Source organism: Symphodus melops, assembly GCF_947650265.1.
Source record: "Symphodus melops genome assembly, chromosome: 22".
In the NCBI taxonomy this organism is placed as follows: Eukaryota; Metazoa; Chordata; class Actinopteri; order Labriformes; family Labridae; genus Symphodus; species Symphodus melops.
In genome coordinates, this window is record NC_136712.1 from 4,164,975 (window position 1) to 4,192,472 (window position 27,498).

The 27,498-nt window shown below is 41.2% G+C and overlaps 2 protein-coding genes across 4 annotated transcripts in view; one reads left to right on the top strand and one right to left on the bottom strand.

Moving 5' to 3' along the window:
• The window catches only part of ppfia2 (PTPRF interacting protein alpha 2), a 130,322-nt gene that overhangs the window by 50,830 nt on the left and 51,994 nt on the right, over nucleotides 1-27,498 (top strand). The window lies entirely within an intron of this gene.
• The window catches only part of acss3 (acyl-CoA synthetase short chain family member 3), a 126,165-nt gene continuing 122,626 nt past the window's right edge, over nucleotides 23,960-27,498 (bottom strand). The window contains exon 17 of the mRNA XM_079335543.1: nucleotides 23,960-23,970. The gene's annotated coding sequence lies outside the window, so the exon portion shown is untranslated. The remainder of the gene's footprint in view (nucleotides 23,971-27,498) is intronic.

Sequence of the window (27,498 nt, forward strand, 5' to 3'; positions counted from 1 at the left end):
GCTTGGTTTGGTAAAAGCATGCATCACTGCATTGGTTCATGCAAAAATCAGTGCATTCCCAGTCCAAAACTATTTTTAACACAGTTCCACTAAGACTTTTTTTTTTACCAACTCTTTACCTAATGACATTCATTTGATCGGAGTGCCCATCCTATTTTGCAATTATAAATCAGCCGGGCAAATGAAATGAAATTGAAAAGTTGGCGTCTTTGAAGCCTCTTGTGTTGGCTCCACTGGGGCGATGAAATTGTTCAGTTCTTTCAGTATTCATCGCCAGGCTCTGCAAACACGTACCCACAAGAGTCAGAGTTTGCCGAGTTTTTAGCAACAACACAGCTGTGTCTACAGTCTCTGAATCCTGCTCGGGCTCTCAACAGATAGCTCCTTAATAACATTTGGAGGCAACAGAGGTGGAGAGTTATCATGGAGTATCATGTATGTACATATATATATATATATATATATATAGTATCATAACAATGGACTACCTCCCCCTGCTGGCATGGAGAGTTATGTCCTGTCACGTGGTGCATGGTGGTTGGCTATCAGCTGTAGTCATTGCTGCGTGTTCAAGTACAAAGGTGTCGTGAGGCGATGCCACAGTCGGCTGCCGTCGCCACTACAGCTTTGCCGTCTGCTTGGTGAGTCAGGGCCTTTAAGCACTCTTCAAACAGTTCACTGCTCAGCCCAACATTGCCGAGTCAAACCGTTTTTTTTTCTCTCCCTCGCTCCTCTTCCCGACGGTCTGACCGAGACTTTCTGTTCAGAGTTGAGAGCGAAAAGAGGGGGACGACACGGCTGTGCGCCCTGATTAAAAAGTGCCTCTTCTCATTTACCTCGCGCTTATTCCTCCGCACAGGGACGCTCGGGCTCAGATTTCACCTCTGTTGTGTTCTACTTGAGCGGAGAACAGTGTTGGCAAAAAGGGGCCTCTCGTTCAGTGCTACATCCTTCCACACATAAATCTCACACCTTCACACCTGAATACCTTCGCAAACCCAATCAGGCTTTTGAAGACAGGATGACTCACCAGGTGACACCAGAAATCACTTTGAATGACAAGCGAGCGCCTCTTTTTCGACTGCACCCAGAGGTGGCTCTTTCATGGCGAAGACTTCCCTTCCACTTTATCCCCGTTGGACAAATCTATCGGTCTTTATCGGCTGATGGGGTGGAACAGAACGATTCACGTCTTTGGCAGTATTAGAGGAAGTTTTATTTTTTTGGTTAGCAAGACCTTGGGCTTGTTAAAGAAAGACGCTGCCAAAAGTTGAGCTGACGACAGATAATCTACGACCGAAGTGATTGGTCAAATAATAAGTCAGAGACATTTTTATGTTCTAGTAAAACGGACGTGAGATTTTTTACGTGCGTTAATCGTTCAATGCAAATCCACTACTGAAGCCACTTATATAAATGCTGCTTGTAGTTTGAAGAGAAGAAGATGCTGGCAGACAGAAAACAGTCGTCATGCATCTGTTTCATGGAGATCACACACAGTTCCTCCCTCTCGCTCATAGATACTTACAGTTCCAGAATACTTGCTGCTGTCTCACCTTGACTTCACATGGAACTTCTGCTGTTGAGGTGTTTGACCGTTTCGAGTCAATCATCACTCCCCTCAAAGTGTCAGGATTATTTATTTCAGGATTTTGTTCTGTTATGATCAACTTCATAACCCTGGGTTTTCCCCTGTTAGCTAAATGAAACATTTTCTGTTGTTTAACTCAGGGATTAATTGTAAAAGAGATTAAAAGTTGCAGCCCTTAATTTAAAAATTCAAAGGCCTTTCTTTCATTTTGCCTCCACTTTTTGTTTCACTAGCCTCTCTATTTTTACTCTAGTCAACACTTAATCTTGGAAATCCCCATTTGAGCATCAGCGTTATGCCGGGACAAACGCACAGCCCCGCCCCTTTGATCTCGCCACATGTATCAGAGCAGACTGCGGTTACTCTACTCGCCACATTACGCCCGAGCAGAGCGGAAGGTTCGATTCAGAGTGACAACACGTGGGAGGTTTGGAGAAGCGCCTGAATAGCCGGGCTATTTCTGTCCTGTTTTGAATCACGCTGTCAACATGTTTGCAGACGTCTCCACGGTGATGGCTGATTGTACGCATCAACACATCATCTGCAGAGAAACAACGACTCGCTCGCAGAGACGTTCCTTCTTTGTCACTCAAACATCCAGCTGTGGCAGCAAATGTAACCCGCAAGCTGCAACCACCCGGTCACACTCCAAACACTCCCACCTTCCCTCGTCACAGGCCACGCCCCCCCCCCCCCCCCCCTTTTTTTTTTTTGCATCACATGATCAAGGTCGGCTGATAGAACAGCAAAAGGTGGCTGTATGCAAATGAGCCTAAAAATGGCAAATTGATATCCGGCTGACAGATTGAAGTCGAAGTGTTTGACCTTTTCCTTTGTTACTCTGGCACACGGTAATTGCTTACAAATGTCCCCCCAACACTCTCGCCAACACAAACACACACTTCTCATCTTGTTGTGCATTCCTGCTGTGATATGTGTGTTCACGTTTGTGTGTTGGAGGGCATTTGCCCTATTTTCTTGGTCTTTTTTTTTTTTTTAATCAGCCCGCGTGCGTTTAAAATCTGGCTGGGGCAGATGGGAAAGGGACTGGGGTTTGACCCACTTTGATGGATTCCACACCGATTAAAAGGATGAGCGCGCTTTCGAAAGCAAGAGGGCCCCTTTGTATATGTTGTCGTGCGTTTGACTGTCTGTGGAAGACTGTGTTTGTGTGTTACAGTAAAAACCTGCATCTTCATCTGTCGCTACGTTGCAAGACTTTGAGAATCGAAATCAAAACAGTTGCCTAATCACCTTATGCTCAGAGAATGAGTCATCAAAAATCTGTTTATGAATTTTCAGTTTCACGTTTTTTAAATAAAACTAAAGAGCAGGACTTTCTTAGAGCTTGTCTTCTCAGACAGACTTAAAGTTTTTTGTTTCTGTTCTGATGGCTTGCACCGCTTATAGCTCCAAATATTGCACATCATTTGCTCCTGCTACCTGCTCTATCTCAAGGGGCTGATTCACGCTAACGTGATAATGACATTCAGGCACAAACACGCCGGAAAAGTTGCCCCGCTCCGAGCGCTGTGTTCTGAATGTTGAGAGAATCTGCACCATTCCTCTGCACTGGGGCTACACTGTCATGTTGATGAATCACAGTTTAGTCAACATCACGATAATGAGCTGGAAGTGGAGAGGAAACTTTTTCAAAGTTATTGTGGGGCCAGCCTGGACTGTGTGATATGAAAGTGATGTGAGCGCTGGTGTTTGTGTATTTAAGGCTGATTTGCATTGAAAAGCAGAGATTTTTTTTTCTTCACACGACTGCATAATGAATCATTTAAATATGATTGTTTACACACAGATGCATTTGGCTCTGCAGGGCCGTTAGAGGTGCATTTAACCCTCTGTGTATATAGTGACTTAAATGATGTCTTTTTGAATGATTTGCACAGGTTCAGCCAGTGCAAAAAGCTATACTATCCTTTTGGGAATCCGGCCCTTAGTTTTAATGACTGAATAAATCTCTGCTGAGCGGTCGCAGACAGAATTCTGGGGGGACAGACGACAAGCAGAAAGGTCATCGGATGGGCTGTTAGGATATTTTTGGTTGTATTTTTAGGGGTTTTTATGCATTTATTTTCGAGATAGCACAGAGGATAGAGTCCGAAAGTTGGTGAAGAAAGTGTGGAGTGACATAGCCGAGCAGAGTATGTCATGTGAGACTCCCATTTATATCTGTTTCTTTATTTAAGAGCATGCGCTAACCTCACACAGTCAACCACTGTAAGCACGACCTTAACACTGAAACAGAACTACAATAGCAGAGATGTGGTGCACTCAAACATACGGTCACACATGCACAGAGTCATGGAACAGATTTTCAAGTGGAGTAGGGAGCACACACAGGCCAGGCCTCTCACTTCAATAGACTCGAGTGTGCCAACAACCCTCACTTCATTGATGCAATTATGCCATAACCCCTCGGCTGGCTCACTGCAGCAGTCTGAGCTCATTTATCACACAACGTGGACTTTAAAGATTCCGAGCTTTTCGCGAGTGGCTTCGGCAGAATACAAAATTGCAAATGTACACGTTTTATTTCTCTTCCAGGGTCAATCAGTGTCTCTCTTCTTCTCAAGCGTTTGGCTTGTTAGCCCTTTATTTGTCAGTGTGAGTTACTTCAATTCAAGAGGGTCGTCGGTGTCGGAGACGTTAACTGAGAGAATCAGGTTGGATTTATTAAGACGAGGGGAGCCTCAAGAAAAAATTCGACCTGTTTGAGAAAATGAAGGGGCAGATGCTTTGATTCAGAAGTCGCTTTACAAATGAACAAGAGAGGGAGAAGGTAGAGTTGTGGCTCACGACCGGTAATAAAACCGGCCTCACTTCAGTCACCTCACTAGAGACTCATTCAGCCATTGGCATTGTGCCATTTACCCCCAAGATCCAGTGATTCAACCCCACAGCTGTTTATATCCGAAAAGGTTTAAATAAGGAAAAGAGGAAATGAATGGCAAAGACCGTTTCCATCTGATTCATTCTTTTTCTTTTTCTTGAGCACTCTTGTCCGCACACACTGATACAGTGCTGTCAATCTTTAGACTGTACTTGAACGCTTGTGGTCATAGCCTCACCGTGGAAGAGCCTTCGTCAGCATACTTGTCACTGCTGTCATCAGGCCTCATCGCCTCAACACCAATCCATCTCCCTAAGACTGAGGAAGGAGGATTTAGTGGCCTGGTTACCAGACTGAATTGTCTTTAGTGTTTATGTTTTATTCATAAAGCTTAGCATTTTGTTAGTGCAAGCTTCTAGCTTGATGGGGACATTGTTGTTCGTTCTGTCTCACCCTGACCCAGTGGTTCTGAAACCCATGTCAATTCCAATAGTTGATTGTTTACGCTTCACGCTTCTAAAGAGGTAAATACCGAATCATAACTTAGGAGTTTTTTTATTTTATTGTATTGTACAGCTCTTTGGTCAGCTAAAGTTCTTCATCTTGGATTGGATTGAGTTTGGCTTTGAACCTGGTTTGGCCAATCAGGGGGGGCCAGTGGCTCCCTAGGGTTGGTCATCTCCCAAGCAGAAGCCACTTTATCCACCTGCTTTGTTGATGGCCTCTGAAAGTATATATAAGTCTAATTAGTTACTTCTGATGGACACTCAGAAGACAAGAAAAAACACCATGAACAAGGCCAAGTCTATTTACCATATAAAGCTGTGATTGGTGGGAACTTACAAAGTATTGCCCTTAAAATCAGGTTAGAGGAGTATCAGTCTAGATTTTGATACACAAAGCAAAACAAGCAGTTATTAGGGCAATGAGTTTGGAAAGACACATTTAATAAAAGAATGCTTGGTGGTGGACTACAAAGGTAGCTCCAGTCTTTTAACCGACCAGCCTAAGTGTCAGCGTCCTATTGATATTCAGACAGTGTCGTCAGGGGAAGACAGACATCTCTGTGGCTGTCGGGTTAGAGATGACTCCAAGTAAAAGACTGGCATGATGGAACAAGGGCAGCCAGTAACTGTGTCATTTTTATCCTCTTAGAAAGTGACAGAGAAATACTTTTCTTTCCATTTATCCGTTCATCCGAACACTCAGTAACTTCCACTGACTTGTTCGTTTTTCCTCCATCTGGGAGATTCGCTATCCGTGGTGCTGAAACTGGACTTACCGTTCCATAAGGCACTCACTTCATGGTCGTTTAACTTTATGCCTTGTATATGTGCCAGCAAATGGAAGCAGCGAGGGGAAGACTTTGGCTTTCCTATAGTATATTCCGCCATTAACTCGATATCTCCTCCTCCTTCTCTGTGATTATAACATACGTCTCCATTTGTTTCCTCAGCCCGTCGCCGTGTGCTTTGATTAAAGGGCTAAAACACACCCCACTCCGAGGCCGACGACTTTGTTTTTTCTCAAATTGCTATCAGGGTAATTCACTCATCCCATGGCCTCTTTACAGCCCGCTGTGTTCGGTCTCACCGTTTCTCTCACCCACACTGTTTCTGTGCAACATAATGTTTCCCCTGCAGTCATTCACACAGCGATACAGCACGCAGTGGCCTTTGTGAATAATGCAGTGGCAATAAAATCTTTTGCTGTGTTCAATTACACCAGCTTTGGCTGTCTCTTTCTTTACAGCCGCTCTCCTTCTTGCAGGACCAGGCTATAAAGACCCGGCAACACTAATTTATCCTCCTTTATTTCTCTATTAAACTGGAATGGTTTCTAAAAGTGGAGTGGCCGGCTGTAAAAGTGGTTCTTACAAGCAGAAACAATCTTTTAACAAGGCTACAGTTTAAGTTGAATGTGTCGTCTTTTTGATCGCCAGTCTGTCCGCTTTGACCTTTACTATAGATTCAACTTGTCTCACAGTCAATGGACAAATGAGATAGACAGTGCTCTTAATTAGCAAGGCATGCCAAAGAATGTGAAACCCCTCTCTGTAAGAAAGGAAGTCAATCCATGGCTATTACATGTTCCCTGGCATCTGACCCCCAGTGTCCATAACCAAGTCAACACAGGATAATGGGTTTTCCCCTTTTCATAGCCATTGGGCTTTCATTCCCGCTCCAGGAAGTGGATACAGGTTAATGGCCTCAAGCTTTGAATGAGGATATATTGAAGGGAATGATGAGGATTGATTTGTCACACACAGTAGATTGTAAAAGAAAATCCATCTGGTCTATAAAACAAGGTTATAAAGTTAACAAAATCACCAAGGGTCTGTGGTCATCATCTTTTATTTCATAAAGTATTGGCCATGACAGCGTTCCAGTTTGTTTGAAGTCATATTGGAAAATACTCGACTGGTTAATCAGCCAGCTGATAATATTGGCCGATATTATCATATCAAATGACTATCGGCAGATTTTATAGCAGATGTGCGTTGAGATTACTGGATTTATTTACCCGTCAATTAGCATTTAATGCTAATAAATGAATGCTAGTTGGAGGTCTAATGTTTTTTCTTTGTGAGGCTATTATATAATGGAATTGGAACAATGCATTGGTAATTGTATTGGTGCCAGTTTCAGTATCGATACACATAATGGTAGTGACACCATATCATTGATCTAACACAATTTCTAAGACTGTTGGTTGTAAAAAACAAAACATCTGGTTTATAAAAGAGCAACTTTCTAAAGAATACTGTAAAAGTTTGTTTGGCGCTGATTTCTGTCTAGATATTTGTATTGGATGGGTTTGTAGTCCTTGTCACATTTTACTCAGCATGAATCCATCAGTCTGGATGTTAAAATGGATCATCAACAGACAGTGGTTGTCGCCCAAAGGTCAGTTTTCCCCACTACTGCTGCTGCTGTCGCCACCATCCTCTAATCATGCTCTGAAATGAAACCCTCCAAAAATCAATACATCCGCTCGCAGCCTCGTGTGGCATAAACTACATCAGTGCATCCAGCAGCAGCAGCAGCATCACACAGATTCCCCCCGCTGAGACGACACCACCTCAGCACCTAACGTTTCCCTATAAAAGGCTTGTTCTCTGAAGGCCACTGGCGAGCATCTGTGTGTGAAGAGCCAGCAGAGAAGTTAATTATCTGAGATCCTCACAGCTCTGTTATCCGGTTTCTGCTTGTAGAAACATCCTCACCCACTGAGGTGGGTTTGACTCTCTCTCTCTCTCTCTCTCTCTCTCTCTCTCTCTCTCTCTCTCTCTGGATGGAGCCGGGAATGTTTTTTTTTTTTTTTTTTTTCTTCACATGGATGATTTATGCCAGAAGCCCTGCAGGTGAGCGCAGAGAGTCTCACCAGTCAGGATGTTTTAATGAAAGTGTATAATGTCGCAGCTGGTGATGAGACTGAAGAGGGCACGCACACGGGGCACTTGGGAGGTCTCGAGCCGGTTTCAGCGGGGTGAAGCAATTAACATTGAGAGATGCAAAGCGATGGAGTTGATTGGAGCAAGGAAAGATGATAGTCATATCTTTTACGTCGTGGATGGTCTTTTCTTTCACTTTTTAATCCAATTCGTTCCGGGTCCTTGAAGGCTCACTGCAGGTTTTTAAGCTGTAATAGTTGAGTTTCAACTTAATTAATACAGACTTCAGACAACTTCCATCCAAGTTTTCAAAGTAACCTTTATTGACATTGTAAATCTGATCTTACACCAATAGTGTGAGAACTCAGGTTGTGTTTGACTATCAGACCTTACCATGTCAGTACATAATGTTCCCTGTGGGAAATGATTTGAGATTGAAGATCGTAATTTTCATTTCATGTTCTCTCAACACACATTCGAATCATGATAGATTCAATTTGTACACTCCTTGGTGAAAACACAATGATATAGGTGAATTTTTGGGGCTGTGATTTTGAGATTTGCTCTGACAGTAGCTTTGTTTGAAACCAAAAGAACCATAATTTAATGAGTCATGATTTAAAACAGTCCCTGGAAGATTCTGTTTTTTTTACTTTAATTTTCTGTACAATTAAAGAATGTGTCATCTTTTGCAGGGTTCTCAAAGAAATTCTGCCCTTTGTCTCTCTTTTTCCTCCTCTAATAAACCCTGAAACCGACACAGAGTAGGCGCCTGAATGACTTTAGCTCTGTGATCTATGCTGATGCGATATGACAGCTAGCCCGGTATGGCACGGCTCTGGCCAGGCCCCCTCGGCCATCGTAGCCCTCACTGGAGGATGTGAAGCACCACCTGCTTCACTCGCCATCCCTTTTAAACGTGCAACAGAGCCTCGCAACAAGACCTCAGCAGTCATCCGCCCTCGGTTGCTGTGGAGACAGTGTGTCTCGGCTCATGCTGCTGGACCGGCTTTGCCACACCCATGGGTGTCTGGGATGAGAGATGGGGAAGGTTTAGTGTGAAATTGGGAGGTTTAGAGGAAGAGAGGAGCAGCTCTTAAAGCATGGCTTCAACACATTATGTCTGAAGCAAGAATCAAAAGTATTATCTGTTTATGTAACATGATCATCTTAAATCACGATTAAAGACATAATGTCGTTTTCTTCTTAAGGGCTTTCATAGACTGTTTTTGTGCTTTCGGAATTGCTCAAACTTGAGCTTCTGTCTACAATATTTGACAAAGAATTGACTGGAATAAATCCATCTGGACACCGATGTTAAAATTGGCAAGCTGTAGATAAACCAAGCAGGGTCTGAGCAGCAGCTTTCTTGCAGAGATTTTATTCATGTTCCTGATTTTAGAGGGCGAAGTTTTTACCAAGTAAACTCCAAACATTCAAACGCTGTTTGGTGAAGTTAAAGGTCAGGATGCTCCACAACATGTGGGTGTTTTTGCCCAAAATGCTGCAACCAACAGGCTTGTGTAAGAGGCAGTCGGTGATTCATGCTGTTTAGTCAGTTGTAAAAATAGACAACAGGTTGAAATAGCATTTTCATACAGACGTTTGTCAATACATTTTTTTGTTTAGTGGAAATCCTCGGATAACATCCGACATGTTTCTGAACAATTTCATGTTTTTCTCCAAGTTTTTATTTTTTAATTTTGCCCAAGCATTGTTGATAAATATCTCCAAATGTGATTTACCAAATAGGCTTCTGTTTGCTTTAATTTGATTCTTAGCCCTGAAGTCGTCTTTGCAAATGATTGTCTCACGATTCCACTGCAGGCTTCGTTTACGTTGTGAAACAGAAGCTTGGATTGCACATTAACAGTTTTCCTCCAGATACAAGAGCTTGTGAATTATTACGACAGGGATTTGACTGCAACACTGTTCATTATTCACAAAGCCAGGAGGCCTTTGGTGTCCTGGGAATAGCTGAGCTGTAGCCTAGCATGTATGCTAATGCTACGGCTTGGACTAGATCTACTTTGATTTGCACTTTGATTGTAGCTGTGCGGATATCAAATGATGGATTACATGTGGAGGGGGAAAACCAATACATGTCCAGCATTTTCCTGATATAAAGCTCTTTGTAAAGAGGTGGGATTATATACAATATGTACATAGAGACGTGACCCATGTCCTCCTGACATGCAATAGTGATTTCCCATTTTGTTGTAAAGCCTTGAATAATTCAGCAGAAAACGACAGTCAGTGTTTTATTTTAAAGAACGCAATGTATTATTAATCGTGATGGCTATGGTATGTTACGGTACTCACATTATATCATACCTTCAACCTGTTTGATTCCACAGAAAACCACAGAGGGCTCGTGACCAGATAAACGCCTGAGAGCAGAAAATGATATGTTTTATTTAACTTCCGAGTCCTTCCCTAACTGTTGTTAGCTGTACATATATACAAATAAGCTCTCATTCCAAAAGGTGAAGAAAGTCAGAAAGTTTGGAGATTCACTCGTATTTAATGGAATATGTAACTCGTGTTAGCCTTCTGGCCTTCGTCAGGGCTTTACGAGTACTTCACAGGTATGCTGGGATAGAAATAGGTAGTTGTTTCTTGTTGTGTTGGCATCTCAACACGTGATAACACATGTCATGTGAAGTGTGCGTCCGAAATACCATTTACAGAGTACAAAATAGTGAAAAAATACTGTTTACAAAAACAGAGATCTTTTTTATTTAGGCCTGGAAAAATCATGGCATTCATCCCGGAAAAAAAAATAAAAGTTATCTGGTAACTTTTAACCTATGAAACAATCTAACTTTGTAAAGATTGTTAAGTTGAAATGATTGTTTCTTAAATTAAAACTACCACATTGAAAAATGTTAACTCTGTTAGCCCTTTAATGGCTGTACCCATTAGGAGTAAGTAAAACTCAAACGTGACATTTCAGATCTGTGGAAGTCGAGATAATTTGAACCGGCTTGCGTAACACCATTCTGCTGCCCCAGACTTGGATACCACTTAACATAACTGCATGTTTAAGAGATATCGTTCACAGTCAGATGACATGTTTAGCTTGTTGAGTCAGATCCAGACCCTCTTAATATGTTTTCTCTCAGACGCTAATGGATTACTCTCGCTCATGTGAGCACAAGTGCTCTCACTTAAAAGCTCTGGAACGTCTGTTGCTGTAACCTCCGTACCCCTCAAAACATAAATCTGTCGTTAGCCTGCGGTTGGAGCGCATGTTGTATGTTATGTTTAGGCATTAATGGCAGGGCTTTTGCAAAGGGAACAGTGGGTTGAATCTTCAGCATCTGACCTCTTTCAGGTTTTATATGTTTTCGTTAGTGTGTGTGCTCATGTGCACGGGAAAAAAAACCTAGCAATTAACATATTCTGAACATGTTTATTTTAGCATATGTTATATGCCTCCTCATACAACAGTTGCATGGAATGCCTGGAAACCACTTCAGAAAAGCTCACGGCCCCAAATCTCATGGCATGAATTATTTCTATACTTGGGCCGAGTTCAACACTGATACTCAGCAGTGTCTCATCGATGTGTCCAGTATTCTCAGACGCCGCTCTTAGCAAAGCTATTTTCACCAAATAGGCGCTCAATTTTACATCATTGTTTGCCAGCAGGCAGCCTGGTATCCTGCTAAGTTGCTAAAAGGTCTTCTCCATACAGTATGCAGCCATGGTTCTGTATACAGCCTGTGTGTCAGGGGGGCATTTCGCCCTGCTGTCTCATCATACAGCGGGTGGAAAGTTTATTCCAAAGCGTGCAGGAGTGCAATGATGACCATGGAGACAATTTTTTCTTTGTGAAGAGAACAATCTGTGGCGTGTTAATTTTTCCCCGTTTGTACGTTTCTTATAAACAATGATCTTTGTGGTTGAATTGTAAATTTTGGCGGAGATATTGAATAACTTTGGTGTAAGCGAGTGAAATTGGCTTTTTAACAGCGATACAGTCTTTTTAAAAGAACCATTTAATGTCAAGGCCCTCTATGATACATTTACTGACTTAACACATCTTAAATCCTTCTATACACTCTGAAGAAAGTCTCTGAATGTGTTAAATGGAGTGCTCCTCTGCTCATGGCTTTCAAAGAAGTTGCATATGTATTTCAATGCTGCTTCAGTCTGCTACTTTCACCTGTGTATTTTTAGTTCCTGTGTTCGTACCTTGATGAGATTTCACACTTTTGTGGCAGCAGCGATTACCTTATCCTCTAATAATGCTGATGTCATGCCTGGCAGACGCCTTCTCACAGAGGCTTCACCCAGTTTTTTTTTTTTTTTTTCATTCCAGCACCTTACTCTTTGGCGCTGATATCTTTTTCTGCTCTCTGTTAATCTTCATGAAAATGCTCCTTCGTTGTATTCATTTGATGATCTCGATCAAAATAACAGCCTGCAGGAAATGTACAGAGAGATAAACATTGCTTTCCTGCTCATGGCTAAAATGCCACTTTTCACTATGCATTGATTTTGAGCAATGAAAGATTTGTTTCACTAATATGAAATAATCTGTAATCGCTGAGAGATAATGGAGACACAGTTACCTTCATAGGTAATCACCAGCTTCTGTCTGAACCTGCTCAGACCACTTGAATTGTCAGAGACAAATCTATGATCGTTTATAAATGACCTGCACCCGATCATTGCTGGCTGTTATGGCCATTTCTGCTTCTTCTTCATGTCTGTTTAGACTGAGCTCGGACTCTTTATTACAGTGGAAAATGTTTACTAGGGTCGCTACATAAAAGGTCAGATGACAACCAAATTAGGACTGTACTTTTCAAATTAGTCTCTTGGGACTACAGCTAACAGTGTTAGCTGCATTTCTTTTTGAAAAGCAGACAGATGCTCTATTCAGCCAACACAATAGCTTCGTTGTTTAACATTCAGACAAGCCTCTGTTGGCTATAATCTCATGAGAGGTGCAGCAGTTCATTTTAATGACTAGGTTTTAATAACTTCATCGAGAGGGAGCACAAGTGCATGTGTAACCCATTACTTTGTGCTGCCCCTGGCCATGAAGGAGTCAAGTTGACCAGTTAATTTTAAGTTTTTCAGGGTGATTGGATAATTGGAAATCACAGTCATTGTCAGTAGTGGGAGCTTCTGGGCAAAGTGACTGGAATGCAAAGTTGTATCATTAAATGGTCAAACAAACCGTTATGACAGTCGGTTCATCAGAAGTCCTATAAAGCAGCTATTATGTGGTTCTGAAACCCGTTACTAAATTCTACGTCGTTATTAGATCAAGCTAAAGCTGTATCAGGGATGTACAGTACTGGCTCACCTCTCACCAACACTAGTCACAAATTATCAACATTTTTATACGTTAACCCTCAAATATTCGATGCTGTAATGTAGCCACTGGCCACCAGCTGGGGCTGTAGCAATAAACTTGATTTAAAGATCGAGAGATGAGAAGGACCGAAGCAGTCGTCAAAAATGGATCCAGTTAATAGTGATTTTAGCTAGCTCAACACCCCTAGCTAGCTTAGCCAGTTCAATGCTAAGTCTATGCTGCTAGTATAGAAAAAGAAATGGAAACCTCTGTGATACTTCTCGAAGGTCAGGTTGTAGGCATGACAGATGATTCATGTTTAAAGTGAATGGCAACAAGAGCAAGCTTGCTAAAATTAGAGCTAGCTACTATCTTTTTCATTTATTTATTTATTCGAACAGGGGCAGTGTACAGTATACATTAACCTCAAAAAGGAGAGATGCATTGTACCAGGTTGTAGCACTTGTGCTAATTTCCACCTGCAGTCCCTGGGCAGGCTGTTATCTACTTTACCTGTTTAGCTATTGAATACAATTTCACCTCCCAAAGAATGTAAAGGTCACAAATTCAGCAAACATATTCAACAGCTCTGCAGCTTTATTGTTGATACACAATTATTGTGATTGTGCGAAATTTTTGCTATACCCTGACGTTGAAAAACCAAGATTAATTTCTTCTCCTTATTCATCTTCCCGTTTGTGTTTCTCGAGCACAGAGACTCCTAAGTAGCCTAACCAACCATTTCCGAGCGGTTGGTGGTCACTGGGGACGGGGGATTTGGTCAGGGGTCTCTTGACCACCAGAAGCAGAAAGTCAATTAGATTTAATCCTGGGATTCCTGGAAAATGCAGAAGCCTGCATGTAGTCCCATACAGCCCTATCTAATTACACTGGGAGCCTATGTTCATGTATGCACTTTGAAAAGCTGCTCTATAAGGACGGTGTATAAAGTCTCTCATACATCCTGTTAGTATGATGGGGACAGATATGACTATGTGATGTGATCGCTCTATGTATAAATGAGCTGGATGGATGTCAGGTTACGGTATTGCCTTGGACAGCAGAGCGCCTGTCATGTTATTCATTTCCTCACAGATTCCCTGTACAGGTCCACCTCCTGTGTTTTCTCCATGATGCTATCCTGCAGACAGGATATAACATGTCACTATTTTTTCCCATCAATCATCCTCCAGTCTCGTATCCGTCCATCTTCTTATGTTGTCTTCTTTTTTGATATGTTTCCCCTTCTACAGGCTTTTTTTTTTCTTACTGCTCATGATGCAAAATACTGAATATTTTAATGACCTGTCCATCAGGTTTCCGTTTCACTATCTGGGCTTCTAGCAGTCCACTTCTACACTACAAGATCTGATGTATTTTTTCTCTTAGTTTGAAGCGAGTTCATCATGGCGCCTGGAAGGTGATTTCTGCAGGAAATCACTCGCTCCATCAATCTCCCCTCATCCATTTCAGCCTCTTTTAATAAACTATGTAAGCCCTCAATTAATCAATACCTTCTCATGCATTTTACATCTACGCATCAGAGAGTGACAGTTCTCTATTATATGTGCTGTAATTATTGCAGGAAAGGCAAGATACGACATGAAAGCCAAAGTTCAAATGCTGGCATCAGCAAGCCCCGTCTATGGGAGCATCACTTGGCGGTGTGAGCAGTCGGTCACGCAGCGCTGGAGTTTCGCTCTCCCACTTTGATGTTTGGGCTTGCTCGCGATAAGCGGCGAAGTCTCGGAGGCGCAGAGATTGAGCGGCGCACCAGGGGAGACTTCACACCGCTTGTGTGTGGCTGCGTGAGAGTGTGTGGTGCCGTCTTGATGTCCTTCTGAACGGGTCACAATAAACACTCACACAACAGAGATAGAGACATGCTGAGGAGTTGTCAGTCGGGACAGTTTCATTATCTTTTAAGAAGAAATGTTTATAGGCAAACAGGAAAAGGTTGTTTTTAGTGTTTTGTTTTTTCATTGAGTGACATCGCTGAGACTGTGTCCATGTTTTATACAGTCTATGGTTGAAGTAGGAACTTTAGAGACTTTTAAAAATATGATGTCAACAGCACATCTTTCTTGAAAGTTAAGGAAGCAAAATTACATTCAATAAATAAATAGTGTTTTTTAGTGGAATTTGATTCAATGATGTACTGCGCTGCAAAATGTGTAAAAGTTTGGGTATAGTCATTTAGTTTGTAATTGTCGTGGTTACAGTGTATAAAATCTATACTTGAGGCTGTTGTTGATTAATCGGAGGAGTTCACTGGACTCGAATAGAGTAGGAGAATGGAGTCTCATATTCCAGTCAATACATAATAGGATTTGGCTGGCCATGTGCATTAATTAACACTCCAGCCGGGGTTTAAACAAGGCCACTTTTAGCTCGTGCAAAGACTAGACATTGATCACATGACAGAGCAGGTCATTCCTGCTGTTCATAACTGTTGTCGTATCAGTGATGTAATGCATGTTTTTTAACCAGGAAATGAGGCGTGGATAGAACATGTTATCATGCAAGTTATGCTTCACAAAAATACATCCAACATTTACCAAAATACTGCAAGTTTTGAATGATCTTTGAAAACAGTCGTCTGTATACAGAAGGACATTCATTTCAAGCTGCAATCAATACACATCTAACGTGTTGTCATTATTAGTCACTAGTTGTTATCTGTTCTTCATTTAAAGCCAAACTGGATGGCGATGTGTTTTACAAAGACCCACATAATAAGCCCCTGTGTCATCAGCGTTAAACAGATGCTCTGACTCATCGCACACTTGTTTGGATCAAATGCAGTGTCATGGTGGGGGGCATAGTTAAAAAGGTTAAAAAGAAGTGAAATGAATCTGAATTTCAATCAGTGAATTAGATCTCCATCCTGCAGAATCTGTGAGTCATCGCTGGTTCGTCGAGTCGAGTATCTGCGGCGTTTGAGAATAAAGATGAAGCAGTTTGTTTGCATTCGGAGGCTCCTCTGGATCATTTGCTTCCCAAAATTGTGCATCGAGGGAAGAAAAAAAAAAGTAGCAAAACTTTCTCACCTCTGCGTTGTTTATCAGAAGTTTGATTATGTGTTTGCTCTGCAGAATTTGTCTATCTCTTAACCTTGAGTGCTGCAGCGAAGGCCAGCGAAGCCTGAACGGATTTGTCTTTGGAAAGGAGCAGCTATTGGAATATTGGATTTGCAGGCTCAGCTCGGTTCTGCATGAATGAACCACTTCTGCTGCGACCTGGAGGAAGTGCTGTGAAGAGATTTGCCTCAACTGAACCACTGTTGCATTGCTGTCCTTTTAATCGCTGCCTCGCATCTTTTTTAATCTTGAACTCATTCATGGAAACAGCGACAGGAAATCTGACGTGGCTTTTCTTGAAGACTTTTACACTGAGGTGTAAGATTATTCTTGTTGCATAACAACCATGAATTGAATGGATTAATTGATTGATGGTTTAAGAAATATTTACTTTATTAGCTCAACTGTGGGGAAGAAGAATTGAATTGTCCTCTCCCTTGATTTTTGTGACTCATCATTTGTGTTTTCTCTACATCGCAAAGTTTACACAGTTCTAGAAACTCCAGTATCGTGTATGAGGTTGTATTGGAGGCAATTCAGATACGGATATTGGCTGTAGAAAACTTTATAATTGAGTGTTGAGTTATCCCATTTATTTAGCTAAATTTAGCCTACCATTATCTGCGTAGAGAAAATTTGCGGCTTCGAGAATTTGGGGTATTTTGGGCCATACGACCATGAATGTTGATTTTTGTTATTGAAATATTCGGTTTTGATTCCATATCAGAAATCTATGACGGAGTTGATCAGCCTCTAATTTCAAAGAAAATAACAAAATATCGATAGTTCAACACAAGATAGTTTTCTGTGTCAAGGCTTTCAAATGCCCGATGTAAAATATGTCCTTGGGTCTCTATCAAAGGAGAGGGTGAAGACAGACTCTCACCAGTATCAGTGAGTAGAATGTGTTTTTACAGTAAGGTAGACTTGAAGCAGCATTGAAAGATGTTTGACCATTATTGAGAATACTACGTGTCTTGTACTTGTATTTCTTCCTCTTGGTGGTCAAGAAATTCTGGGTTTGTATTTATTGACCATGGTTGTGCAATGCTGTGAACAGAGATGAATTAATAATCAAGCTTTTCAGGCAGAACTGGAGCTGGAAGTGGTCTGTTTGCAGAGAGCAGTGACTGCAGCAGCAGCAGTCGGTAGCAGCTCATCAGCCCCTTTGGAACCAAACATCAAGTTGATGCATGACTTCTCCACTGCGTCTCCACAGTATTGAACCTCCTCTCTCCTCTCCCTCTGCCTTTGGTTCAAGCCCTGAAGCTGATCATGACCTTTACTTTGGCAGGGAAGAAAGATAGAAAACAGGCAGGATTTGGCTGTGTGATTTTTTTATTCATTACGTCCTCCCATTTTATGGATTTAAGTGTGCTTAGCTAAAGATCGATTTAGAGGCTCTATTATCTCAAGGCACTGATATAGCATGTAATGCTCGACAGGCACTATAAAAAAAAGCAGTGTTTATAAGGGTTCATCCCCACACTGTGATCATCATTAGGTGTCCGCCTCACTCTCAAGGAGGAATTGTCTGTTTTCCAGCCGAAGGGTTTAATCCTGCAGTAAAAATGAGGCCACAAAGGTGTGGTCAAGGACCCGCTTGAATGTTGTTTTCCCTCCCTGTGTCCTTCACTGCAGTCAAAGGAATGATACAGCGTAGCTGTCTTTGATACTTGAGGTATGAATTCTTTTCCACAGGCCAACCTTTAACACTTCAAACATGAATACATTTCCCAGGATCAGAGCTATCATTAACAAATCAAACAACATCAAATGTGGGTTAGAAAGTATAGAAGAAAAACTGGATTTTATTTATAAGTTGTGAATTATTAGGATATTTAAAACATCTTCTATAAGCTAGAAATTGAAAGATTTTAAAGTCCTGATATCTTTCTCCTGAAGTCAAGTATCTTCCTTCAAATGTTGCTTCAAGAATTTCTGTTTAAAGCTCAGGTGAGGGCTTTTTAGCTGGTTATAAAACTGATGGAAATTAACACTGATGCATCTACGTAACCTACGAAAAAAAAGACCCCAGAATTAAGAATAATTTTTTTAAAAAGCAAAAAGTTAAGAGGTACTATTTTGTCTATTGGGGGGTGCCAAAATGTACACGAACCAAAAGTTCCTTGCAGGAGCTTTAATGTTTCAAAGAAACACAAAAGAGAGTGAGAGAGTGTATTTGTTCTAAAATACCACAATGCACCATTTCCGTCTTGACTTTCAATATATCTATATATAGTGAATCCAAATGTACCCCCATGTAACCCACATGGGACAAAATTGGAAGTTTGACGGCTGGAACATGGTTTCCAGTTTTAGAACAGGGTTATTCAGAGATCATACTGACATGAAATATTTAAACAGATCAGGAAGTCTCCTCACCTTCTGAGTCAAGGGACAGCTGCTATACTATAGAGGTCTTTTTTATGATTTTATTTCCTATAAAGGGCTGTACTTTTTCCCACCCCATACAAATAAGGTACTTTTTTGTATGACTCTTGTAATTGATTTGTGAAGTACCAGGGCTGAGAAAAGGACTTAACTACATGTAATTGATGGCTGCTTTCTGCTAATGGATATTTTGGCTGCACATGTGGGTGGTAGAAAAAAAAAAGAAAGAAAAAGCCCTTCAGATAAACAGTTTCCAAGGAAACAAACAAACTGTATGCTCTGTTAAGGAATGTGTATCATGGACTGGAAAGGATGGATTTTTTTTCCTGATAATGGTTATTATTTATTTATCCTCTCCTGGTTGAGAAAATGTCCTCAGGCTTCATGTCTGTTTGAGAGCAAAATAATTAAGGGACTGAGCAATTAAATGTTTTTCCAGACATTTTTCATGATCTTGGCTTTTTTTCCCCAAAAGATTTAACAAAGAGATCTTCAGTCTTTTAGATCCAAGTAGATTTAGCAGGTAGAGAGCTGTGGTGTCCACAGTTCACAGATCTGTGTATGTCATTAAAAAGTTTCCTGTTCCTCTTGCTATTTTATCGGCAAAGTCAACAGTTGGATCGTCCATGAAGTGAGATGACGGTAAGGCTGTCACTGCTCACAATAATGAGAAAGTTCAGGGATGAGTCACCTGGTTGCCGTCATTTATTCAGATGAAGACTGCGAGGTCAGAGATGAGTGAGTCTCAGTGGAGGGAATAATCGTTTTTTTATCTTCTGGTTCATGCCGAACACAAACAATATCAGCAACCCGGAGGGTTAAAGGTCACATGCTTTACAATGGTAACAATGTTCAGAGTAGAAGAAGACTTGTTTCCAAGGTGATGTGTATTGCTACGTTCCAAATTCAAGCAGAGGAGACAAGAAGATTCAAGGTTTCTTTATTAGTACCCGAGGGTAAATTTGTTCCTCACTCGTCGAGAGCCTGGCTTCTGCTGCCGCAGCGAGACCTCCTGGGCTTCTGGCACGAAGGGAAGGTGAGGCGTTCATAGCACCAGGACGTCCTCACCAACAATTCAGAAGACCCTACAAGACATGAGAGCTGAGGAGCGGTTAGCCGCCTCACTTTGAAACAGTATTTTCTCCCTCATTCTCGTCGAAAGAAAACAGTGATATACTGTCGCATCAATAAACTTTGTCGGGTGCTCGTTTGATTGAAAAGACTCGACAGTAAGGAGAACAACAAGAGACCAGCAGAGGCAGGAAGCACAACTGTGGGCCACTGGTTTTAGACTCTTCATGGCGAAAAACAGATGGTACTAAAGAGCGACACGTGGAAGTGGTAGAGTGAATATCTCACTATATGCAGGCTGCATATATAATGCAGCTCTCATGTTGACACTCTTCTGCTAATGAATCATTGATTTCGGCCCTCCTTTCATGCTATATTTTCAAATGACTTCATAGATTTCAAATGGTTTCATCGAGCCCCCTTACTGGCTCCACTCTAAGGTCCTACAGATTACAAGAAGGGATGCTCATAATATGTATCGGGCCGCTAAGCTGCTGAGATCCCCGTTTTAATTAAGGACTTTTTTTTTTTTTTATCTGGGGAAGCCGACAGCAGCGTTAATGAAAGGGACGGGCAGTCAGAGAACTTGGGCGGGCTATAAATAGCAACTTTTGTAGGCTAGGATTCCCTGTCGGGTTTGAGCCAAGCTCACAGCAGATCACGCCAGCTGATTAGCATAGACATGCTCCCGTGGCGGCGGATGCAGATGCGCCTCTGTGATGTTGTAGAGAGGATATACCGAGTTGAAAGACACGGAGACACACACATACCAGGCTCTTTGTAGTGTATGTGTTTTTTGTCTCTGTGTGTGTGTGTATACACCGAGATATAAACCAGAGAAATTGAGGTCACAGGAGGGAGGAAGTTGTAAATCCTCACCTAAAAAAAAAAAAAACAGTGAGGAAAAGAGCAGCTTCTCGGTTCTTTTTTCTTGACCTATCCATGTTTGGTGTGTTTGTTTGATTCTTGAGGACAAATATGAAAGGCCTGACTTTGTTTTGAGATTTCTTTTAGCACAGCCATCTGAAAGAAAAAATAGCCGAAAACATAAACAGAGGCTTCTCCTTAAAGCTTCTACGAGGCACTTTCAATTCGTGTTGATTTTGGCGCCCCCTTTGGTAAAAGCAAATTAGTTTGTTGCATTTTTCTTATTCAGGCATAAACCGTATGTTTCATCCCTTATTTGTTGGCTTTTTCTGTCGATCTGAGAGGACAGTGGATAGAGTAGGAAATCAGGGAGCGAGAGGGGACAGGAGCCACAGGTTGGACTTGAATCCGGCTGCTCATTCGGAGGATCGTCTGCACTTGGGTTTGTCCCGGCCGCTAGGTTGACCCGCAGACCTCAGCTGACTATTATATTTACTTTAAAAAGATTACATTACAGTAAGCCAAACATTTTTTTTATGCTTTTATTTCCCAGGTTTTCTTAAGGTTATTTTTCTGCTTGCTAAAAGACCCAAGCTGCTGCACATTTCACTTAACAAGGATGTCTTATGAGGTTGAGCTTTCAGAAAAAAAAAAGATGGCAAAAAGAACAAAAAGTGCAAATCAGGTTCCGACTATGCACCAGGGTCCTTTACTGTAGTTCTGGTTTAAAGACACACAGTGGAGTTTTCTTGTAAACAAAGCACAGACAACTTTAATAAGTGTTTTCTTTAATGGGTCCTTGAGGTCTAACAAACCTTTACAATGCAATCACATCTTCATGGAACATTTCCAAAGACCTTATTGGCCCTGCCATGTTTGACATTGTTGCTACCAGCTCTTATCCCTCCCCACGGTTTACTGCACTTTCTTGTCGGGTTTTTGATGTCTTGGGATCACAGATCTACTTTGTACCATTCCGATTCCGATACATATCTACCAATATATATTCCAATATTCTTTATCATTATAACTAATAATGTTGTTGTTGGTGTTGTGTGTAAAGTTACACAAAGCTGTAGTAAACTTGGCGTTGCATTGCACAGGCTTCACTGACAAACTGAGTAAGGGGAAAACACGGACGTTATATACTGAAAGGGGGTGGAGTTAACAAGACACAGGTGAGACACATCAGGTAATCAGCAGAGCGGAAAAACACTGGGGAGAAGGACATGTGGCCAACAGACCTGACAGAAGAGGGAGGTGAAGTTAACGAGACACAGGTGAGCCACATCAAGTAATCAGACAGGAGGGAAACGAGGAGCAAAAAGCACAGGACCAGAAACTGAGGACAAGAACAAAGTAAAACACAAACACAGGACATGATACAAGAAACAGAAATAAATTAACCCTTAACCAGGGAATGTGACACAAACAGGATGCAGCAACAGCAAAGCATTGGAGACGACTCTTACAGGCAGGGCATTGTGGGTAAGACGTGAAATAAACACCTGCAGATGCAGGACTCCAGGCGACATGGATGGGACCAGAGATTTACGTTATATAACATTAAAATAATACTCTTTAATCAATCAATCAATCAATCAATCAATCAATCAATCTTTATTTATATAGCGTCAATTCATAACAGGCGTTATCTCAAGACACTTTACAAAAGCAGGTAAAGGACCTTACTGTTTGTCTGTTAACATTAACAAAAGGGCAGGTAACAAGACCATGCTCATTGTTATGTTTACAAAAAGCAGGTAAAGGACCTTACTTATGGCTATGTTACAAGAGCCCAGCTTAATCCGTCATGGCGTGGCAAGAAAAAACTTCCTTTTAACAGGCAGAAATCTTCAGCAGACCCGGGCTCATGACGGAACAGCCATCTGCTAAACTGTGCTGGGCTTGAAAATGGGATGGGGGAGATGGGACAAGATGCAGAAAGAAGAATAGGATGGGATAGGTTGGGGGGGGGGGGGGGGGGGGTCTGGGCAGGCCATCCTCAGGGGGAGGGGGGGGGGGTTGTTTGGGCAGGCCATCCTCACCAACAGTCCCAAGGAACCTAAGAGAGCTCAAGGAACCTAAGAGAGCTCAAAAGGAGAGGTTAGAATACAAAGATAGTGACAAGCTACTGCTTGTCACTATAGACATATCTTATTACTATAAGGTAAGAAAGCTGGGAGAGAAAGAGGGAGAGAGAGATAAGAGATCCTGGTGCCAGTTCCCCCGGTAGTCTAAGCCTATAGCAGCATAACTATGAGCTGGTCCTAAGCCAGCCCTAACTATAAGATTTATCAAAAAGAAAAGTTTTAAGTCTATTCTTAAAAGTACCTTGTGTGTCTGCCTCCCGGACCCCGACTGGTAGACGATTCCAAAGGAGCGGTGCCTGATAACTAAAGGCTCTACCTCCCATAGTACTTTTAGAGACTATAGGCACCACGAGCAGGCCTGCATTCTGGGAACGTAATGTTCTTGATGGATAGTACGGTACAATTAACTCTTTAAGATACGATGGTGCCTGACCGTTTAGAGCTTTGTAGGTGAGCAGAAGGATTTTAAATTCTATTCTAGATTTTATAGGGAGCCAATGGAGAGAAGCCAATACAGGAGTAATGTGGTCCCTTTTCCTCGTTCTAGTAAGAACACGAGCTGCAGCATTTTGGACGAGTTGGAGGGTCTTTAGAGATTTACCATAGCACCCTGCTAAAATAGAATTACAGTAATCCAACCTGGAGGTAACAAATGCATGAACTAATTTTTCAGCATCATTTTGTGACAGGATCTGCCTGATCTTAGAGATATTACGAAGGTGAAAATAAGCAGTCCTTGAAATTTGTTTAATGTAGGAATCAAAGGACATATCCTGATCAAACAGAACTCCTAGGTTCCTAACAGTGGTACTAGAGGCTACACTAATACTACTAAGGGCCGTCATATCGGCAGAGAAAGTCTCTCTAAGGTTCTTAGGTCCAATCACTATAACTTCAGTCTTGTCTGAGTTGAGCAGTAAGAAGTTTCTGGTCATCCAGGTCCTGATGTCCTTGACGCAGGCTTCTAGTTTACGAAGCTGGTTGGTTCTTTAGTGAACTCACAGTGTAGAAGTGTGAGAATGAGATGTATAGTGTGCTATGATGCTGCTGCTCACAAACCATACACTTCACAAGAGGGTTCAAGAGGGTTTTTCTTTCTGTGTATAGAAGTTATAAATGATCTTGTATAAGTTGTATACCACTGCAGTTTGTTTACCGGAGATAAAGCCTGACATGATGTGTGATTTGTGGGTCAGCTTGGGAATGTGCTTCGATTGAATAGCTGTGTACACACTCTCCCAGTTTTTCCACATTTTTGATCTCTCTTGACAAGCTACGGGGAAAATACAGTCGCTCAAGGTTAGAGCCTTCTGCTGCAAAGTCAATCACCATTTTAATGGGTTTTTCTTCCTCTCCTGTTGCTTGACTACAGCGGCTTTTTGTAGCTGCGTGTCTCGTTGTGTGCAACTGGGAATTCAATTGTTGTGTGTATATGTGTTTTATAAAGAACAATAAATGAAACAAACCTGCACACATGTGAAGACTTGTTTCCCTCTCTTTGCTACTCTTTTACAGAACTATCTATGAGATGTAAATAGGCTAGTATTACCTTATTTGTCTTTTTGTCTTTTTTTCCTGCAAACAATGATGCGTGGAAGAGCCCAGCATGCTGCAGAAGTTATACAAGGGGACACATGAAAGCCGCTTCTCTGAATCCTCAGTGGTTACAATATGAAGCTCAATTTGCATTTCAAAATATCCCTTTCAGACACCAATTGCCAGCTTTCAGATGGAGTGGTTCTTTTGCACAGTATGAGCCACTATTCTTAGCATCAACAGGCTGCAGATCTAGCCTATGAAGCCTCTGCAGAGACAAAAATCTCGTCCCTCGGGTTTTGTAAATGATGAAGCTAATGAAGGAATGTAACAATCCGAACACGTCGGGTCAACTTTATTCATAAAAGATTTTTTTTTTTTTTTTTAGCTTTATAAATGCGGGCTTGTTCTTATAGCCAGGGTTCATTACATTAATTAAACAAAATTAGCAGAACAAGCAGAAACATACATCATTGATCTGAGTTCAATAAGACTTAAAGATTTAATGCAGTTTTTTTATGTAGAAATGCAATCAAATAATGCATACACTGCATGTTTTCCCTTATGCTTTAACAGCTTTTTGATTAGCCGATAGCATATATGGACACATGTTTTATGCTCTGCCTGATTACAAAGGTCAAGATAGATAATAATTAGCGAGCTGCTTTAAGTCTGTCTGCATCAAATATTGGTTCATCATTAAAGCCAGAACAAACCCTGTTATTGTCCAGTATTCTTCAGAGCTTATATTGTACCTATTGTGGCATGCATCTGGCAACCCATCAAGAGGCCTGGGTGTGTGTCTGTCATGCCTGAGACAGATCTGGCAACTCCGCCACCGTCGAGGTTTTGAGAGCAGAGTTGGCAGCTCCTCTCACCCTGGAGATTTTTGACACATATTTGACAACCTCGGTAACCCTCGAGATTTCACATGAGACGTATCTGGCAACGCTTCATCCCACCAGGACCCGCTCCACATGGTGCATCGAGACTCTGGCAGAAAAGCAGCCTCTGAGAACTGCAGAGAGCAAGCTGGTGCAGAGAATAGAGCTGGCAGTGTACCAGTAATGTCCAGTTTCTGCCATGGCGTGTTTGGCCTTTTTGTGTTGATACAAAGCTGTAATCACGAAAAATTAAATCTTTTTCACAATGAATTATATGAATTAATAGTAAAGTTGAAGTTTCCTGAGCTCACTCGTCTCAAGCAAATAAAAGTTTTTTTTTTAAGGTTTTCATTGATTCAAGAAAATTACATTTGACATGTATTTGGAATATGTCATTATTAAGTCCCATTTGGTCAATAATGTCCCAATGAGGGATGTCTTAACGATTTCGGCTTCACCTGTGGTGATATGTTTTGCTGTCCATTCTTTATATGGTCTTAAAAGTTGAAATCTTTTTTTTTTTTTTTGTTGACCATTCATCATTATCTTCTCTCTTTGCATGGACTTGGACTCCCCGCTTGGCTTTCCTCATTGTCGCTATACAATTTTATTGAGCTCACAATTGTGATTGGTCAGTCAACACTAACAAGGGTCTTATTATCAGACCATTAGTACAAATAATGAGCGGCTGCTCATTTGAGTTCTTTTTATACACTCTGGAAACCATGTCCAGTGTTATGAAAATCAGGACCCATTTGTTTTAGCTTGTGGTTTATGTAGCATTTGGGGCTGCATTGATTGATCCTCTCTTTTCTTGTTCGAACAGATCTAATATAACACTTGTAATAATCATGTTTGTCTCAAACAAACAGAAACAATGTGCATTTTTCCACTATCACACATTCCTTGAGTGCAGTTAATTTGAAGATAACAATTTAAAAATGCTACAAGGTCCGCATTTAATCATTGAGACTAAAAACTGTAATTACAGTGTGGCATAGAGATTAGCTTTAATTGTGCAGACAGATATCCTTGTGGATGCCCTTTGCTTAATGTAGGGCTCAACGAAATATTAATGAAGAATAAATCTATGCATAATCATCTAATGAGTCCTTTAAAACTCAAATTAAAAAGGTCAGATGTGTTTGTGTAGAAAGAGTGAGAGATACTCTGGATAAAAACGCCTTAAGATCAAATCAAACTCAAAAGCTGTAACATTGTCATTTTGTTGTGCTCCAAGTTGTTGGTTAGTATTTAGGTTATCTGACCTTACTGTTTCTTTTAATGGATTCTGAACAAATTAGAAACTGACAATCCAAAAGAAAAGAAAATTCAATTGCTCTATTGTATTTTTTAAAAAAAAGTTTTTTTTTACCATTCAATCACTAACTAGCTAACATTACACTTGCTTTAATGTAAATTCAGAGCTAAAATGATGTAAGCTATGAATACACTCCAACTTTTCTTTTGTTACGTGTAAAAAAATATTCTATAGCCTGTTAGCTAACAACTGCTACCCGCTAACATTACGACATTCCTAGCTGCCTTGAAGCTCATGAGCAAACAGTATTTGTATTACTTTTTACGTAAACAGCCTGTTTTATTTAATGCAGAGCTCTCAATAAGCTCTGTGTCACGTTCCGGGGTAGGAAACAGGGAGAGGAAGACCCAAGTGCAGAATAACTAATTATTTATTTCAACAAAAAGGCAAAAACCAAAATCCAAAAACCAGGAGGCGAAAACACAGGGAGCAGGGAGAAGCAACAACCAGAGATGATGACATATGAAAGACAATGACAATGAACCGACAAGAAACTGAGGCAAACACAGAGACTAAATAGACAAGAGGTAATCAGACGCAGGTGAGACTAACGAGACAGGTGAGGAACATCAGGGTAATCACTAAGGCGGGAAACACAAGGAACAAAGAACACAAAACCAGAACACTGAGGACAAGTACAAAGTAAAACCCAACACTGACACCACCACCAAAACCAGATCTACAAAATAAAACAGGAAACACTAAAGACTAGACTTAAAACACAAGACAGGAAATAAACTAACAGGCAACATAGGAGAACACAAGGATACAGGGAAACACACTAAGGACTAAAGTAAAACACACTAGGAACATACATACACAGAACACGAGGGAAATAATGAAAACTAAAACAGGATTAAAAACAGAACAAAACCAAACCATGACACTCTGGCTGTTGGCCAAACAGCGGACTAGTCATACAGACTTTTTTTTGAGTTACTCCAATAACATAGTTTAAATTGAATGAGCCTGCTTTTTTTCCTGTACATTTTAGAGGCCCCTTTGTTCAAATCAGCGATTTTCTTCATGCGCTCATTTTGTTACAGAATACAAGCGGTGCAGAAAGGTTTGATGCAGATGTCTCTTGCTTTCATCTAACACAGTCATA